This window comes from Pantherophis guttatus, chromosome 3 (assembly GCF_059756535.1).
Source record: "Pantherophis guttatus breed Tessera chromosome 3, ASM5975653v1, whole genome shotgun sequence".
Classification (NCBI taxonomy): domain Eukaryota; kingdom Metazoa; phylum Chordata; class Lepidosauria; order Squamata; family Colubridae; genus Pantherophis; species Pantherophis guttatus.
Window position 1 is genome coordinate 82,718,337 of NC_142065.1, and position 10,115 is coordinate 82,728,451.

At 38.8% G+C, this 10,115-nt stretch overlaps 1 long non-coding RNA gene across 1 annotated transcript; it reads left to right on the plus strand.

Moving 5' to 3' along the window:
* Window positions 1-288: 288 nt before the first annotated feature.
* LOC117677098 (uncharacterized) lies at window positions 289-7,108 on the plus strand. The gene is made up of 3 exons (XR_004594657.3): window positions 289-424; window positions 6,455-6,552; window positions 6,816-7,108. It is a non-coding gene; the product is annotated as an uncharacterized LOC117677098 (long non-coding RNA).
* The last annotated feature ends 3,007 nt before the right edge of the window (window positions 7,109-10,115 follow it).

Here is a 10,115-nt window from a genome sequence, read left to right on the forward strand (position 1 = left end):
ATGAAGCATGTTTGGAAATGTTCATTATCTGGTAAATAAAAGCAGAGATGCAAGAACTCTCTGATCAGATATGAACACCACAAAGCCAGAATTTCCCCGGCTGCCTGCAAAATCTGCTTCAGTCAGAAGTTGCCTTTTCAGGACTGCAGGAAGCAGCTTCCTTTCCACCCACTGGTCAGATCACTAGCTATGATATCCTTCAGAAACACCCAGCCCTAATACTCTCAGGCTGTCTGGCATAATTTTCATAACATAAGTAACAAAATGCCATCCTGTCATTCCAGACGAGTGGTGGGTTGTCCCCAGTTCGGACCAGTTCTATAGAACCGGTAGTAAAGCCGTTGGGAGGCTCCGCCCACCAACCCCGACATCATCAGGAAACTTCTGCGCATGCGTGCGGCCCTATTGTGAACTGGTAGTAAAGGTAAGTAGAACCCACCCCTGTTCCAGACTAGAGAGTCCGGCCTCTACCTGTCTAAAGCAGGGGTCTCCAACCTTGGCAACTTTAAGCTTGGTGGACTTCAACTCCAGAATTCTGGGAGTTAAAGTCCTCCAGGCTTACAGTTGCCAAAGTTGGAGACCCCTGGTGTAAAGGTAGGTATGGAAAAATGTTCTTCATTCCTGTCTCCACAGAAACCTGAAACCATTCTCCTTGCTTTGTTGCCATGCAGAATAGGGCTATCACATCTGGACTTGCAAACATCTGAAAGGACACTAAAATTCATCAAAGCATTAGGGGATTCTGTAACTCCATGCCATCATCTAGCAGCCACCATATTTCTGCAGCCCAGATCCAGTTGACCTGGGGCAGCAATCCAGTCAAGGGATTATGGAGAACAGGGAAAGTAGAATATTTATAAATACCTATTTATTTTTCATTTGCAATGCTCAAATGTGCATGCGTTTTGTCCAGAATGGTCTATTATTGTGGACGTTTCCTGCATTTACCTCCTACTGTTTCTCATCCTCTTCTTTCTCATGTTCTCTACCTTTTTAAAACAACAAATATTCCATAATTTAAGGCCCAATTTTTTAAATTTCACTGCCCTTCGGAGTCCCTGGAAAGCTCTGTTAAACCTAAGGACAACAGTCAAAACAGCATTTAGGCTGTTTTGCTTACGTTCACCATTAACAGGAATAATGTTATTTAATCATTTGATCTTCTCTTTATTTTGTCACAATTAGAAGTTGCATGGATTTTTTTTTTCTTTTTCTTTTCCTTGACCATGAGCCTTTCCTCCTTGTTTAATATGGAGAAAGAGGTGCTTTTTTTTTTTTAAAGTATCTTGTGTGATTTTTCCATCCTATGCAACTTCTCTCTGTTGTGAGCCAATTTGTGGTAGCAAAACAGTTTGGCTTCTTCATTGTCAGGTGCCTCTAGAAAGGGCCTGTATTAACACACCATTTCCTAGAAGTTTAGCAATCTCTAGATTGATTTTGTGGCCAGTTAAGATAACGTGATTGCTTTGTTGTCCGTTTGCCACCTCTTCTTTGATTCCAGTGAAACGGTGATATGTTCTAACATGTATTTCCTTCACGGTTTCTTCCCCAATCTAGGTTGCATCAGAGTGGATGGAAAGACACGGCCGTTTTGTCTTTCCGTTTGCTTCCCTTTTACCCCTTTTATTCACATAAATTGTGAATTTCTGCACATAATCTTCACCTCTAATTTCTTTTCTAGCTATGGTCCATTATCACAGTTGAGTGCACCCAAAAATGCACCAGCAAATATTTCAGTTGTGAATGGTACCTTGTACATGCATTCGTTTTTGGGGTTTGTTTGTTTTTTTTTCTTTTTTTCTTTATGAATGTCTGTTTTAAAAAAAAGAAAGAAACAGGTTTGAGAGATTGGTTTGCGGAAGGGATATTTGAAATAGCAAGTGAAAAGATACAAAAACTATGTTTATTATTCCGTCTGCAATCCAAATGTATGCAAAGAAAATTCGATATATATAAAATAGAAGCTTATATTCAGCATACCAAGTCCTGTCCAGGTGAAAAAAAGCAGTCCTAGGAATTAGAAAATGTCCAGACAGCGACAGAAAAAAGTGAATACAAAGTTCCCATCTTGCACAGAACTAGAAGAACTGAGCAATCTCTTACCTGTTCTCTACCTGTTTTCCATGAGGGCTGTTGCCTTTCCTCGCCTCTTCCAATTCAAGTGAAAGATTTGTCATGTGGAGCTGCCAATTCCTCAGACTGGGGATTTGTTCTTTGAGGGTGCCAATTTACCACAAATCATTTTCTCAGCACTTTCAGTATCATCCACAAATCACATAATCTAGTATGTTAAAAAATCCTGCTTGTTTCTATATAAAGTGAAAGGACTAACATGGGTCAAGTGTTATCATCTTAAAGTTCCTGGAATATGACTTCCTTGTATGAAGAACCCAAGTCAACAAGTCTTTATGAGTAATCCGAGTTAGTTCTTGATAGTAATTATCACACCTACTAAATTAGTTTTTTTTAAATACATTGCAATACATTCTAATCCAATCAAAGTTAGTTCATGTTCCCTACTCATTTAGATTAGGGAGGCTTTTCTCCATTTCCCATCTTTCATCTCCATCTTCCATTTTGGCTAATTCACCCATTTGGTTACAATGAATCTTGATCATGCTTAGTTAAATTGGAGTTTACGTGCCCTATCAAATAATAGTTCAAGTTGCATAAAATTTTCACAAACGTTAATATTTCCAATGATTTAGGAAACATGAAGTGCAATCAGTAATAGCACATCAACGAATCAGATGGAAGAAAAGTAGTTATCTAGGTGAGAAAAAGAGCGTAGCTCATAGGCTGCAAATAAAATCAAAGTCCTTTGTATTTATCAATGCATTAGAAAACTAAAATTTTCTAATGTGATCCATAGACCTGAACTGCAACTTCCAAAATCAAATTCCCAGACGAGTTGTGAATTCTGGGGGTGATCGACAATTTACAGATGCCAAGTTACAGAAGGCTGAAATAAATCTTCAAAGCGCTCAAAATCCTAAAAATATACAATTTGTTTTCTTATTTAACAGGTTGGTGGATTGTTTGTTTTTGGTAAAAGGAGAAAGTGGTTCGACATGATTGTATAGCCTTGGTATAATGAGGCATGGGTTTGCATGGAATACATTTGGGGAAAAGGTTTAAAGATTGGCCAGTCTTAGTTGGACAAACCCAGTTTTTTGATAAGTTGTTGGTTCCAGAGTTCCAGAGGGACAAAATAATTAATCAGTGGAACATCTTGCCTCCAGAGGTTGTGAATGCTCCAACACTGGAAGTTTTTTTTTAATGTTTTATTTATTTTATTTATATAACATAAAAATTCAATTTCCATCAAGCAATGTTTTGTCTGGGTACAATTGTTTTTAAGCAGTCATAGTTCAGATGTTTACAATAGTATTTATCACAATTATATTAATAGTATAATAACAATAACAATACTATTTAACATTATCTACTATAATGAGTCTCCATTTTAACATTTCCTCTTTTAATGTCTCTCCCTTTCTAACTTCTGTTTCTATTGTCTAACCATTGATAAAATAGGTCCCATATCCAAAAATATTCCATTTCTTCTTTGTTCTTAACAGTAAGCGTTAGCCGATCCATTTCTGAACATTCTAATACTTTCTTAATTACACTCTCATCTGTCGGGATCTCATCATTCTTCCATTGTTGTGCAAGTACAATTCTAGCTGCAGTTAGTACACGTAAAACCAAATATATAGTCCTTTTATCATATTGTTCCGGTAAAATGCCCAATAAAAATATCTCTGGTTTCAAGTCTATGTGCTGCTTTATCATTTTCAAAATTAAAAAAAAATATTGGACAAAAATACATATTTGGATGGAAACCACTGGAAGTTTTGAAGAAGAGATTGGACAACCATTTGTCTCAAATGGTATAGGCCTGAGTGTGGAGGGGTTGGACTAGAAGACCTCCAAGCTCCCTTCCATCTCTGTTATTCTGTTATGTGCTGAAAGGAATAACAGGTACCTGCTCTGTTGAGATTCAGCCTGTTTCATTGCGCTCAGCCTTGTTGGCCATAGGAAAGCAGGCTGTGAAGTTACCTCCAGGCTCATACCATTTCCAGGCAAACGAGAGTTCAACCAGTGTATGCACTGAGGGGGTGGGGGGGGTCACGCTTCCCTCCTACCCAACTAATACCCAGCTCTTGATATCTTCCTGGAACTGCAAAAACAAGACTGTCAAAGCTGGGTACCGAGTGAGTCATAAATGGTACAGACAGGTTAAGAAGTGTCAAACCAGCACCCTCTCACTTCTATTTAGAGAGGAAAAAAAAGAAGCCAGAACAAAAGACAGGGCTGTCCAATTTGTTTTTGTGCATTGCAAGTATCGTGCAATAGAAAGCTGTGCCTCCAAACTTTAGAACCATTCAGTATGACCCAGCCAGCCTGCTGGCCCTTTCTCTGCAAACAAGAGACCAGATGACAGGTTGTATTATTTAAGAAGAGGGTTATCAACGTGCCATATGCACAATTGAACAGGTAAACATCGAATGCACTAGGATAGGAAGGAGGAAAGGCTTTACCTAGAAGCTCCTCTAGATCCTTCATTGGAAGGAATTAGTTAAAGTTGCAATCTTATTTATGTTTATTTGGAACCAAGCAGCCTCATAAAATTCTGGAGTATGCCAGAAAAAACCAGATGATTCATAGGCTAATGGAAAAGCTACCAATCCCTTTTCAGTGTTGACTTTATTAGATTAAAAAGAAGACATAGATAAGATTAATATAGATGGGCTGCAAAAATCCAAACCATGGGATGGTAGCAGAGATCTACAGAAAGCTCTAAATCACTGCTGCCATCTAGTGGACATGGGGAGTTTGGCAGCTCAGATATGGCAACTTCAGTATTGTATAATACAGGTAGTCCTAGACTTACGACCATAACGGAGCTCAAAATTTATGTTGTTAACTGAAACATTTGGTTGGTTTTACCCTGTTGTTGCCTTTCTTGCCCTGTATCTTTCTTGCCACAGTTGTTCAGTGAATCACTGCAGCTGATAAGTTACTAAGCCGGTTGTTAAGTGAATCTGGCTTCCCCATTGACTTTGCTTGTCAGAAGGTCACAAAAGGTGAATACATAACCCTGGGATACTGCAATGGTTGCAAATATGAGCCAATTGCCAAGCATCTGAATTTTGATCACATGATTGTGGGCATGCTGCAAAAGTCGTCACTGAAAAATGGTTATAAGTCACTTTTCTCAGTGTTATTGTAACTTTGAATGGTCACTAAATGAATTGTTGCATGTCAAGCACTACCTGTAATCCCAAATGAGGTTTGGGAAGAGCAAAAGGTTCCTAATTTTGGGAAGTATACATCACGCCCACAGGTTATTCACATTGTCAGGGTGGGATTCGTTGCTCAAGAGGCAAGTTAGTGTAAATTCTGAATCTGTGTCGATCCTTTGCTGGAAAAATGGGCCAGATATGCCCCAAATCACAATTTTGAATCACAATTACTCCATTCTTTCAGGAAGCCCCTAATGTGACTCCAGCTTTTATATTAATTCTCCTGTTTTATATTTGCGGTTGCTGACAGCAGAACCACCAGTTACATTTTTATTAAAGGATTTTTATTACAAGTACATTATTAATACCATCGGAATCATCTCACCTTGCACATTTCAGTTTAGAAGAGAGATGAGGCTCATTTTACCTTAGTATTGATGAACATTGAAGTTTCTCCCACTGTCGATAAACTGACCCCTGATGCCAGCACATTCAAGGCCTGCATTTCTCCATTTCAAAAGCACTTTCCTTCATCTTCTCTGCCATTGCTGTCCTTGCCCTCATTCGCCTCCACTGCCTCTACTCAGAATCATGTGGTCACGTCAAATAATTGGACCGAGCTGCAATGAATTGTGAGAATCTTAACTAAAAGTGGGGGTGAAGAAGCCATGATTACAGTAGTCCATCCCAGCCCAATTCATGTCACAGATATATTGTGGTGGGGAAATTAGGAGGCCAGAACATTGGGAATGTATTCTGCTTTGAGCTGACAAAACACATAGGTAGGATGAAAATCAAAAGAATGAATGAATGGATGGATGGATGGATGAATGAATGAATGAATGAAAGAAATAGCACTTTTGCTTTGCTTAGGCTCAACTTCAGTTCGTTTCTTCCCATCCATGTCTTTACAGATTCCAGACACCAGGACAAAACTTCAACCACATTACTAGTGTGATCTGGGATGATTACATAGAATTAGTATCATTGGTGTATTGAAAATACTGCACCTGAATCAATAAATGCCTTCTCCCATTTACTCCATGTAGATCAGTGTTCTTCAATTCCCAGAATTCTCCAGCCAGCATGGGAATTCTAGAAATTGAAGTCCATACCTCATAAAGTTGCCAAGTAGACAGTAAAAAATAGATGGGAGAAAACTGAAGAGGTCACTGGCTAAAAGGCTGATCTCTTCTTCTTCACAGTAACCACGAAGTACCATCCATCGAAGAAAGTGGAACCATTCTAAGAAAATGTCCTCAATTCCCATAGGCAGTCCAGGAGGACACCATACTCATGAATGGTGAGGAAAGGTTTTCTGCATTCTGACTAGGTAAAAGAAGGTGTCTCTTCTATGGAAAGAAAAAAGGTTGAATGCTATGAATTATTGAATACTTTAATACAGGGATATCCAAGTTTGACAACTTTAAGACCTGTGGACTTCAACTTCTAGAATTCCCCAGCCAGCCATGCTAGGATTCTGGAATTGAAATCCACAAGTCTTCAAGTTGCCAAGGTTGAACTCCCCTGCTTTAATATCTTTAATGATATTCCTTTTTTTCACAGGGAAGAAGAAACTAAAAATCAGGATATTAGAGCAACCACCTCTCCTTCTGACTTTTTTTCTGAATGATTTTATGGCCTATATTGAGTTAATCTTTGTTAGGGCAGTAAATATTCCTACAGGAGGTGTGCCAGACATGTTTACAGCTATGGGCGCTTTCCTCCAGCCTGATATCTGCTCTGCATATATTTTATGCTTTCCTAAGGAGCAGCTGGGATGAAGAATTTGGAGAAGCAGCCTGAGATCCTGAGGAATACAAGGAGATTCCTGAGGCCATTAAACAAAATGTGACACACCAAAAGGCTCTTCGGTCTTTCCTGGCTAGGGAAGTGGGTTTGAATAAGTCTTTGAGAGAATAAGAGGGGTCAACACTCAACTCATTCCCCTCACTACTAAATTTCAGTCCAGTCAGTTGACCAGCCCAACAGGTATAACTGTTGAGGGACTGAACACCTGTCTCCAGGTGTCTCTTCCAGTTCCACCCTGAGATTTATCCGTTATTAACGACATCTCTCTCATTACAACCTCTTGTTCTCAAAATAACATTCTCTTTTATTATGAAGGAATTGGTGGTCTAGGGGTGTGGAAAGCAGATCAGGTGAGGATGGGGACAGGATCATCACCTGGATGCAAAGCAGGGATGAAATGCTCCCAGTTTGGACCAGATCACTCGATCCGATAGCGATGGTGGCGGGTGGTTCGGAGAACCGGTAGCAAAAATCCCTGCAACCCCCCCCCATGCCCAGCTGAGCCGCGTGATCATCAGAGGTTTTTTTTTTATCTTTTAAAAGCATTTTTTCTACAACCTCTTCAGCCAAAAAAATGCTTTTAAAAGTTAAAAAAACCAAGCCTCTGATGATCGCGCGGCTCAGCTGGGATCGTCAGAGGCTTTTTAAAGCATTTTTTCTACAACTTCTTCGGACGAAGAGGTTGTAGAAAAAAAAATGCTTTAAAAAGCCTCTGACGATCCCAGCTGAGTTGCCTGATTGTCAGAGGCTTTTAAAAGCTTTTTTTTCTGCAACCTCTTCGGCCAAAGAGGTTGCAGAAAAAATGCTTTTAAAAGTAAAAAAAAAAAAAAAAAAGTTGGCCACTCCCACCCAGTCACATTACCCTCCTCACCAAGCCACGCCCACAGAACCGTTAGTAACAGATTTTACATTTCACCACTGATGCAAAGCAAAAGTGAGCAAACCGTTGGAGCAGAGGACAGCAGTAAGTATTTTAATGCCAGGCCACACTCCAAAACTCTAGAACAAAATGTAGATTTCGACTTCATTTCCACTTAATTAAAATCAAATATTGTTCACATGTTTACTCTCTAGGCGTGTATTTCAGATACATGCCTAGAGTATCCTTTTATCACATTTAAAAATTACATGCATAGACACAGTTTATGTGGAATAAGAGTTAAGGTACTGGAGTACAAGAAGGAAGCCCCAGGTTCTAATCCTACCTTAGATCCAGAATTTGACTGGGTGACTTTGGGTGACTGGAAACTTGAACATCTTTCTACTAACCTTCAGAAAAGCAGTAAAATACCAGGCATAACCTTAATTGAAAAACTTTCTCCTGCAATGAATTGATTTGCACTGATTAATATGTCTCAGTGTGAATGTGTATGTGGAGTAGGTTGACTGTGTGTTGTGTGTGTGTATTCCATTATGTCATTCATTTTGGGCACCAGGCCAGAAATGGGAAATTGGTGAGTTCTAGTCCTACCTTAGGGATGAAAGCCAGCTCGGTGACTTTGGGCCAGTCATTCTTTCCCAGCCCAATCCACTTCACAAGGTTGTTGTTGTAGGGAAAATAGGAGAAATTAGGAGCATTAGTTATGTTCACCACCTTGAGTTGTTGATAAAAATAATAAAAGTGGGATAGAAATAAATAATATAAAATAAGCAATATAAAGTAATGTGCCCAAAAAGACTAAGAAAGAAGCAAAGAAATAGAAAACATAAGCCAAAAAAACCCTAAAAAGGAAATATAGCTAAACTAATCACAGCATTCCTCATACCACTTCATTCCATGCTTGTAAACCTTCCTTCCTTCCACCTCATACATACAGGACTTCATGCAGTCCCTATTGTTCTTTAAACTTCTGTTTTTGAGAATCTTGGTCTTCTCTTTTCTTCCAACTCATCCACTCTTCTTTGTAATTAGATCCTCCTTTACCCTCTCTATAGGATCCGATCACTTCAATATCCTTCTTTCATATTTACTCGCTTTTGTATTTAATCCTCTACCCCGTGAATAAATCCAATGTGCTGTAGGTGAAAGCAGATTCTAATATACAACCAGTTTCACTTCTTTCAACAACATTATTCCTCAGAACAGACCACATATTACCCAGGGCTTTTCTACTGATATTTGCACATCTTAAATATTTTTCATTCTGTTTCCCATCTTCAGTAAACATTCTCACAAAATGCACAAATCCATCTATTTGCTCTAGCTTCTCTCTATTTACATGTAGTCAAAATATTGCCATATAAATCTTTAAAATGCTCTTTCAAGCACTTCCCCACTTCACTTTCGCCCCATATTATTTCATCACGTTTAGTTTATTTAGTTTATTTTTAATGTAATTGGTTCTTTTGGAACTCCCTGGCTTACCTTTCTTTCTCCGCTTGCAAAGCAAGTTATTTTTTTAAAATCCATCAAACTCATTCTATTCCATTCCCTCTCCCTCTCCCTCTCCCTCTCCCTCTCCCTCTCTCTGTCTCTCTCTCTCTCACTCACACACACACACACACAATCTTTTTCTCATTTCCCATTTTGCAGCAATTGCCTTTTGTATGGTTTTTCAACTCATTTGCAATTCCTTTTGCTTCAGTTTTTCATCATTTCATTTGATATTTCCAGCTGGAAAACTCCACATGCTTTTGTGGCACGTAATTGTTTTCATTATGTTCCAAGCAATTACCAGTCCTTTGTTCTCTTTATGCCTACTTTCCATGAATTCAGTTGAGAGATTAATGTTTTAAATACTTTTTAATACAATGTTTGCCCAAAAAATTTGTAATTCTGCAAAATCCTGGATTCCCCTGAGAATGTGTGCTGGAACCTATTTGAGAATGTGCTGTTTTACTTGGATCAGCTCAAGTATGAATTTATTCTCAAGCAATATACTTGAATGAACTAGTTACCTTACCTGACCTGCCAAAATCCATATGAGCACTAGATGGCAGTGAAAAGAGACAGACCCAGTTAATTCGCTTTGCTAATTTTTGACACCCAGATGTGTTGGCCTGAATATCTGCCTTCGTTAAAAGTTTATTCTCAATATATTTCTGAGGGGTTCT